Below are 9,614 nucleotides of genomic sequence, written 5' to 3'. Positions count from 1 at the left end.
TCGTACAGCGTAGTGTAGGTCGAAAAACTGTGTTGCTCTAGGGTCCAGTGACTTCCGGTGCCCTTTCCTCATTTCCTACCAGTATACAAACCTCAAACATCACAACCAACAAATTATTCTACAAATTAGTCATTGATTAACAATTCCATTACAAGCAGAATTACTTATAATTACCAAATTTGTGTTTCCAAATGCATACAACTATCTCACAAAAAAATGGCTACAACATATCCCGCCCCCTAATTGACTATGCCTCAGCATATCAATTACCAACTTAAACTTAAATTGGAGCCATTTACACTGATCAACTAATATTTCTCAACAGGTTTCATCCCTTTACGAATAACATTAGCAAAGAAATAACAGTCTTTCCTAACCAGTTCTAAACTAATCTGGTCTTCATTCTTCTCTCAAGCTTCAATCTTCTCCCTGCAAGAAGCAAAGTTTAGTTATGGGTCTTTGAATGATGCTTGTCTTCGTTTTGACCTCGGCACTTCGAACGACCCCTTCAGAATCTGGTACCACTCTGGTGATTCTTCCTAATGTCCAAGAGTTCCTTGGCAGGGTTGAGTCAATGACCAGGACGACATCTCCAACTGTGAAGCTCCTCTTCTGGATGTGCCACTTTTGCCGTTCTTGCAGCAGAGGGAGATATTCACGAGTCCACCTTTGCCAGAACAGATCAGCCAAGTATTGAATTTGTCTCCAACGACGGCGGACGTAGAGATCATTTTTATTGAATACACCGGGTGGAAAGTTAGGCTGTGCCTTCATTAGGAGGAGGTGGTTTGGCGTCAGTGGCTCTAGGTCATTTGGGTGGTCTGTGTTTGTAGTCAAGGGTCTTCCATTGATAATGCGCTCAACTTCGCACAGTAAAGTCTGTAGCCCTTCATCATCTAGCTGCTGTTGCCTCACGACGGAGCTCAACACTTTCCTCACTGTGCGGATTTGACGCTCCCAAATGCCGCCATGGTGGGAAGCAGCAGGTGGGTTGAAAATCCACTGCATGCCTTTTTTCACCATTGCTTCATTGATAAGAGACTGGTCCAGCTCTGCCAATGCCTCTCGTAGCTCTCGTTCAGCACTCCATAGCAGAATGATACATGCTTCTCACCTTGTCCATTTGTCAACAAAAGATATGACACAACGCCATAACCATCCTGACTGGCATCTGAGAAGTGGTGGATTTGAGCAGTCTTTGCTAGACCAAAGGTGGCAGGTTTAAAACATCTGCTAACCTTTAGATCTGAAAGCTTGTGGAGGTGTGCTAACCAATCCAGCCATGTCTTGCGTGGCCTTCCATGGATTTCTTCATCCCAATCTCTTTTCTCTTTACAGAGGTCTCTCAGAATACGCTTCACAGGTAGCAGGAGTGGTGCTAGGAAGCCCATGGGGTCGTACACTGTACTGACGATGGCTAAGATGCCTCTTCTTGTACATGGCTTATCTGGCAGGTGTGTCTTGAATCTGAAGCTGTCTGTACTGGTGCACCACTGCATGCCCAGTGCCCGTTCTACTGGCAATTCGTCGTTCTCTAGGTCTAGATCTTTGACCTCAGCAGCTCGCTCATGTTCAGGTATTGAGCACAGTAGGGCCTTACTGTTGCTGATCCACTTGGTTAAGTGGAAACCACCGCCAGTGCATAACGTCATCAGTTCCTTGACAAGAGCAACTGCTTGGTCCTCTGTGGGAACAGACTTCAAGCAATCGTCGACATAGAAATTCTTGAGAATTGTCTGCACTGCTTCTGCTGAGGTCTGTGTTAATGCATTCTCTGCTGTTTTTCTTAGTGCGTATGACGCACAGCTGGGAGACGATGTTGCGCCAAATAGATGCACACACATTCTGTAATCAGCTGGTTCCAAATTTGTATCACCATCCAGCCACTAGAGGAAGCGTAGCAGGTCCGCATCATTATCAGGTATCCGCACCTGGTAGAACATGGACTCTATGTCTGCCATCATGGCGACGGGCTCCTGCCTGAATCTTAGCAGTACGCCAATGAGTGTGTTTGTCAGGTTTGGTCCTTGCAACAATTGGTCATTCAGCGACACTCCTCGGTAAGTTGCGGCGCAGTCAAAAACTACTCGCAGCTTCTTCTTCCTCGGGTGGTACACGCCGTGGTGTGGGATAAACCACACCCTTCCATCACTGCGACTCAGCTGCTGTTCAGGAACTTGTGTTGCATAGCCCTTCTCAAGTATGTTGCTCATGAATGTTCTGTATTCTTGGGCAAAGTCTGTATTTCTGCTGAATTTCCTCTTTAGTGAGTTAAGTCGTTGTTCAGCAATACCACGGTTACATGGCATCTTCACTTTGTCATCCTTCAACGGCAGCTTAATGCAGAAATGGCCATCAATGAGTTGTGCTGATGTTGCCACTGTATGCATGAACTGCCTGTCCTGTTCAGAGTCTTCTCGCCGGTCGTCACACCGGTTTTCTGGGAAGTCAGCGTTATAGTGCTTCACCAGCATATCTTCAATGTTCATCACAGAGATACGATTGACAAGGAAACTTTGTTCTTTGTTGTCTTCAGCCTCTTTCTCTGTGCATCTACTAATTGGCCCATTGACAACCCACCCGAGCACCGTCTTTACAGCATACGGTCCATCATTCTGACTATTGATGATCTCCCATGGTTCCATGGCCTTGTAGACATTGGAACCGATGAGAAGACCAATTTCTGCTTCAAGGTTTGGGAGATGGACTCTGCTCAGGTAAGGCCACCTTGCCAAATCACTCTTCTGAGGTATATTGGCTTTCTTTGCAGGGATTTCTGGCTGAGTATACACGTTGGGCAACTGGATGAAGTCTTGCTTCCCTAAGCCACACACTTCTAGATCAGTAAGCACACAGCTACTTACTTTCTGTTCGGTTGCCATCGTGCGAAGGATGAACTCTGTCTTTCTGCCTCTGATGTTCAACTTGCTGGCTAGGTCTTCCGTACAGAAAGTTGCCGTGCTTCCTTGGTCTAGGAAGGCATAGGTCTCGATCATCCTTGAGTCCCTTTTGTGTTTTATCTGCACAGGTACAATAGGAAGAATACACTCACTAGCCCCAGTGTTCTTGCTTATACTCTCTCCTGACACAAGCGCACTTGTGACCTCACCTGTGCCTTGCAAGCCACCAGTTGTGCTGTTCAGATCTGATTTAACATCCTTTACCACGTGCAGGATTGCTGGGTGCTTGAGGGAGCACTCTGGGCATGAGGTTCTTTTTCTACAGTCCTTGGCCCGATGACCTGCTGTTAGACATGCAAAGCAAAGACCAACCATTTTCAGGAACTGTATTCTGTCTTTCAAAGGCTGCTCTTTGATCTTGCTGCACACAATGAGTGCATGGTTCCTTTGGCAGTAAAGACATGGATTTTGGAAAACGCTTGCAGTCTTGACTGAAACTGTTGTTTTTTCAAGCTGGCGTTTACTGGCGTTCTTCTCAGTAGAGACGTCCACAGCAAAACTGCTTCCTTTAGATTCACCTTTGACAATGTTAGGTTTTCTTTTCAAGCCTTTCTGATTCCCTGCAGTGGAATCCAGAATATCTCCAAAGAGTGGGTCATTTGCTACCTTTGCTTGACAGTAAACAAACTCCACTAAATCTGTAAATCTAGCTCTTTTTCTTGTTTTTTCTTGGATATCATAAGCATAGCTTCTCCATCTTTCCTTCAGTTTAAATGGAAGCTTAGACAAAATGCACTTCATGTTTGTTGGATTGTTCATTTCATCCATGTAGTCTACATCATTCAGTGTGTTATGACATCCAATCAAGAACAAAGCAAAGGCGTTCAATCTCTTTCTGTCTTCAGGTTTTATTTGAGGCCATTCCATTGCCTTCTTGATGTAAGCTGTGGCGATTGTAAACTCATCTCCATAGTGGCGATCAAGTAATTCCCTGGCTTCTTTGTAAGCTTTGTCAGGTCTCATGTGCTCACAGCTACGAACAAGATCGAGTGGTTCTCCACTTGTGAACTGTTCGAGATAATACAACCGATCTTGAGGGCTGTCTGTTTTACTGTTGATGGCATGCTCAAAAGCTCTTATGAAGGATTTGTAAGTCAGAGGATCTCCTCTAAACATTGGTATATCTCTATGAGGCAATTGAGACAAACTCTGTTGTTTAATGAGAATCTCTGTGACTTCATTTTGGCGCCGTAGCACTTCATACAAGCTGTCTGAAGAGATATCAGCATGGTCGTGATCATCAGGATGGGGCGCAGCGCTGCTAGTATCCAATCCTGGCCAAAGCTTTCTTTCTTCTGAAACATTTGCAGCTGGGTTTGAACTGGATACCAGAGGCTTACTTTGATGAGGCGCGTAATTGTCATCGCTGTAAAGATTATCTGGTTTGTCAGTCATAGATAAATTCCTGAGTCCTGGAAGTGGCTCGGAAAGTTCATCTACTGAACGAGCATCCTCGTATTCCTCATACACCTTTAATTTGGCATCTGAAGCGGCAAGCTCTGTTTCAATATCCAACTGTTCCCTTTGTAATTTTAAACGAATTTCCTCGTGCTCCAATGCTGCTTTCTTTTTCATTGCTGCTGCTCTTGCCAACAACGCTTCACGTTCTGCTTTAATTCTCAGCTTAGCAGAAGTAGTACTTGAGACATGACTTACAGCTGAACTGGCCTTAGATACGCTATGGCATACAACTGAACAGGCCTCTGATTCATTATCACATGGCTTTCCATCAACATCTTCTTGAGGATCTTTATGGACATTTGCAATCCATTCATTCACGCCTTGTATGAACAGTTTAAACTCTGAATATCTCTTATCATAAACCTCTTGATCTACCTGTCTTTCATCCACATCCAATAATTCACACAGTTCTTCGTTAAGACGTGCAAATTCTCCAAGGGATTTTTCAAACATCAATAATGCTTGATCTTTAATGAGTCCAACATTGTGCTCATTTTCTTTTAATTTCTCCAGGTCATTCTTCTGTTTGGTTACGTGTGCCAACTTTCCCTTTCTCTCTCCTTTCAGCCGTTTGATTTTCTCCTCTATCGCCTTTTCCTTGGGCTTTGGCGCCCTCTTTTGGTCAGAACGCGGGACAGCACCTCCTTCCGCCATCATTTTTCCTTCGATCATTCCTTCATTTATTTTAATCACTACACAAACTGTTACAATTCCTCGAATTATCAACAGCTTCTAACTCTTCTTAAACTTCACAACAGTTGCAAAAGGAGTTTCTTTATGTGTAGAATTAAACACAATAATTTTCAGAGCGGAATCCCGAGTGTCTGCTTACTTTGTTCACTTCAGATGGTGTTTAACATTAGTGGCGTCAGGTAGTTAACGGAATAAAGAGAGAGAGTGTCAGACCTTTTTTAGAGGATTCTTCGTTTGGCACAGACCTCTACTTGCAGCACCGCCTCCTGCCGTAGCATACTCAGCGTCAAGGTACTCCTTACTCTTTGCTAGCAAGTTCGGTAGCCTCCGCCAGCTAGCCCGATTGGTTAGCTCCTTGTAGCTCCACACCGTCTTCCCTTGCGGATCTTTGCGGCAAGCCAGGCACACTTTCCACAGCAAGCGGTAGCCTTTCAGCAAGTCGTTCCACTATAGCGAGTTTTTCGACTAATGTGGCTGCAGCGGCACGGCTGCCTCCCTAGCCTGGACCCTCAAGTGTTTCGTACTCAACACACACGCGTTAGTAAACAAAGGTCTTGAGTCCAAAAATCTTCTGGTGTATCTTTACTGAAGAAAGCAAAGTACAAACATAAAGGAAATCTTGACCTTTCTGATTTAACTTAGTTTACCGCATCGAACAGCGTACTGTAGGTCGAAAAACTGTGTTGCTCTAGGGTCCAGTGACTTCCGGTGCCCTTTCCTCATTTCCTACCAGTATACAAACCTCAAACATCACAACCAACAAATTATTCTACAAATTAGTCATTGATTAACAATTCCATTACAAGCAGAATTACTTATAATTACCAAATTTGTGTTTCCAAATGCATACAACTATCTCACAAAAAAATGGCTACAACATTAATAAAAATAATAATAATCTGGTTCTAAGCAGGAGTTATTAGCAAAAGCTGCTTTCTGGAATAGGCCCCAGCTGTTTAAGTTTGGCGTGCAGAGAACAAAGGCTGCAAAGCTCAAACAGGACACAACAGCAAATATGTTGACATGATCAAAGTCAGACCAAGGCTAAATGAAATGTATATTAAGTAGTGACTGAGTGAGTGAGTAAGTGAGTGCAGCCTTTGAATCCCGGCCGGCTACGTTAGCTTAACAAGAACTGAAGTGAGAGTAAACATTGAGCTGGGTTAGCTCCCAGAGCCTCGTGCCAGTGTGTTTGTGTGTATTTTTGTTTGAAATGGAGCCTAGAAAGAAGGAATGAATGGCTACTTGGGCTGTGTCCTCAGCTCGGAGCTGATGATGGGTTCCCTGGCTAAAAGGGCAGTTTGTTGTGGGTCGACGTGCACAGCAGAGAGGCATTATTAATACATGAAAAAAAAGGCGGCAGCGGAGGTTTGGTTCTGGACCCCCCTCCCACCCACAGCATGGCCGTCCAAGCCTGTGACACTTATTTATTGCATGCTTTTTTTTTTTTTTTTTCTTTGTGACACCAACGCTTTTGTTTTTTTTTTGTTTTTTTTTTTAACGTGCCACAGTACCACAGGCTTGCCGTGCCAGACGGTGGTGTCGAACCCGTGACGTTTGGGTGGAGAGCACAAGAACGCTGCCACTCAGCCAACCTTCCACTGCTCAAGTGATATGTGGTTCGGCGCTATTTAAAGATTCCATTGGACGCTGTTCGGCTAACGTAGCTGCTAGCCGGGATTATAAGGCTGCACTCACTCACTACTTAATATGCATTTGATTTAGCGTTGGTCTGTCTTTGATCATGTGAACATATTTGAAGAAGAAACGCTGGTGTTGTGTCCTGTTTGAGCTTTGCAGCGTTTGTCTCGGAACAGCTTTGTCTGTGTGCGCTGGAAATGCAGGCCAAAGTTTAACAGCTGGTGGGGCCCCAGTGTTGCCAGATTTTGCGACAGAAACAAGCAACCAGCTCTACGAAAACAAGCCCAAAAGAAGCCCAACTGGCAACCCACAACACTGTAAACCTGAGGCCGCTTTTAAACAGTATAGCTCTATAGTAGTATAGCTCACTTCTTTGTTTTGTCTCATTGTGTTTTGGAGCAGTAAAACCCATGGTTCTTAGCGTCATAGGAGAGAAGGGTGCACAGTTTTTTTTGTGTGTGTGTGTGTGTGCTTCTCTGTATCAGCATGTTGAACTAAATCAGCATGGTGAGCACATATTTCACACTTGCAAAATCTGGGGAATGCCTTTGGTACGTCTCCCATTAGGACCGCAGCTACTTTCAGAGGTGTATGCGGATACAATTTTTTTTTGGGGGGGGGGGGACAGGAGGAGGGGAGGTGAAGGAGCACAGGGGTGCCTAATCAGCGCCGTTCCTCTGTTACTGATCATTTCATAAATACAGAAAATGCGACTCCTCTTGTGCGGCTCCCCTATGCACTGCATATAGTGCATACCCACTTTTAGCACCACTGTCTCCCATCTGAGCTCAGATCCATTCTGTAAGTGCGCTCTCTTTGTCACACTCTTTATTTTTTTTTTTTCTATATTTTCCCCGCTTACTGGAGTTCATTCTTGCGCTGCCTCCTCACTCTGGGCTGTTATGAGTGTTTGTTTGGGTGTATGCCCGGTCAACTTGTGCAGGAGCGATAAACAGGAAACGGAAGGAAGGGACAAACTACCTACCACTCGTCTTTTGCTTTATTATAGGGCGCCAAGAGATATTCAAGGAGTTTCACTTGGAAAGAAAGTCAAGCCCAAATAAGCAACTCCACGTTCAAAAACAAGCCCAAAAACCCGCAAAGGAAAAAGTTTTAAAGCTTTAAAAGGAGACATCGTTACACAATAGAAGCAGCAGCTAATAGAGCTTCATCCAGATCAAACTGCTTTGTTTTTTGCATATACAGTGGCTTTCAAAAGTATTCATACCTGTTGAAGTTGCAGCTGTGATTGCAGCAAAAGGTGGCTCTACAAAGTATTGATATAGGGGGGGGGTTGTTTTTTGACGTCCAGATATGTAAGAAACACGTCTACCTACCACCTACTGTCGTGGTTTTGTTTCCCCGTGAGCTTTCCTTCGGCCGAGGAGATCCCAATTTGGCCACTGGAATGTTCAATTACAACCAGAATTTCAGCATTGAAAGAAAGCTGCTCTCCTTCTCGCTCTCCTCCAGGTGTTTCCTGCCTAACTGCGACAGCTGAGCAGCATTGCAGGTTTGGAGACTGCATATAAGGCTCCAGCAGCCAGTGCTGCCTGCGATTAGGCCACTGGGCTCAGCCTTGTGCGGTTGCTGGACTAGGGCTGTTCATACGGCAAGTTTCTGAGTGGCAATGGCAAAACCTTGGTGGTTGTTTTGGTTCGAGTTCTTGTGTTAGTGGAAGCTTGGTAGGGGTTCTTTGACATTTTTGTTTGTGCCCCTTTTTCTCCTGTTGTGTGGCCAGCCAGGGAGCGTAGGTATTGTCTTTGTGTTTTCACTTTAAGCTTAGCTCTACTTTTGTTTTTAGGAAGGGGGTAGCCTTGGAGACCATGACTTTGACATGCTTCCCTTAGTCTTTTCCTCCATTTTTTGTTTCCAACTTCATAGAACCACTGCTTCAAAGCTTGCTTCAGGGACAAAAAAAAAAACCACGTGACATATGACATCTGAAGCGGCAACTGCTTTGTTCTCGGAATGAATCAGCTGACCGGTTCAGGTGGTTCGCTGGTTAGGAGTGAAGGAGCGAGAGCGAGACAGTCAGCCAGGTTCATACTCACACAGTTGTAGCGTTGTTATGGCCAACAGTTACTGCTGAATTATGACTTAAAGACAACCTTTGCCGGCAATCTCTTGCTCGTCCTTTCAACTTGATGACAGATGCTGTGGCATCAAGATTAACGCAAAAGTGGTAGTTACACAAGCACATCCAGTTAATGCCATTTTTTCCCAGCACTGTGCTCAATAACACAACGCACACTGCAGATCACTGCAGATCAGGAAATCAAAGACAAACTGACATCTCACCATCAAAACACATTACATGTGTCTGTTCCTTATGTGTCTGTTTGACAAGAACAACACAACATGATGGTGATGCTTCTGAAACCTAAATCCACTGAGAACTTTCCTCAACAGAAGAGACAGATTTAGAAATCCTCAAATGACACACTGGCAACCTAACATTGAAACAACAAACACTTTACAAAGTCTCTTGGGAGACTAACAAAAATTGCCATAGCTGACTGTATCTCAAGTCATCAAGGCGGTAATTTGTTGAATTTTCAATCAGCAATAATCACGTCTCAGTAAAACTTCATAGACTGTAAAATTGCCGCTGCACAAGAATAATCAGCACCTTTATGCCACACCGATAAAAGTTGAATTATTTACGCTCCTCGGTGTCAACTATCGCCTGGACCAGCTTATCATCATCATAATCCGCCTGCCATCCGGGTCAGGCCGGCAGAGCCCTTGGTGCAGGTGAGGACACCGATGAGGAGCTGGCCGTGCTCGTTGCCCACATTAGTGACCGAGGCAGCCAGCCGTGTCTGAAGTACTAGCGGTGAGCTTCTTCATCACCTG

General features: G+C 44.7%; 1 non-coding gene across 1 annotated transcript; it reads right to left on the bottom strand.

Annotated features, from left to right (window-relative positions):
- Positions 1-9,239: 9,239 nt before the first annotated feature.
- On the bottom strand, positions 9,240-9,378 carry LOC115793731 (U4 spliceosomal RNA). Its single transcript, XR_004021128.1, has one exon. It is a non-coding gene; the product is annotated as a U4 spliceosomal RNA (small nuclear RNA).
- Between the last annotated feature and the right edge of the window lie 236 nt (positions 9,379-9,614).

This window comes from Archocentrus centrarchus, chromosome 15, assembly GCF_007364275.1.
Source record: "Archocentrus centrarchus isolate MPI-CPG fArcCen1 chromosome 15, fArcCen1, whole genome shotgun sequence".
Taxonomy (NCBI): domain Eukaryota; kingdom Metazoa; phylum Chordata; class Actinopteri; order Cichliformes; family Cichlidae; genus Archocentrus; species Archocentrus centrarchus.
Note: the sequence above shows the minus strand (reverse complement) of the source record. Positions and strands in the feature narration are given on the sequence as shown.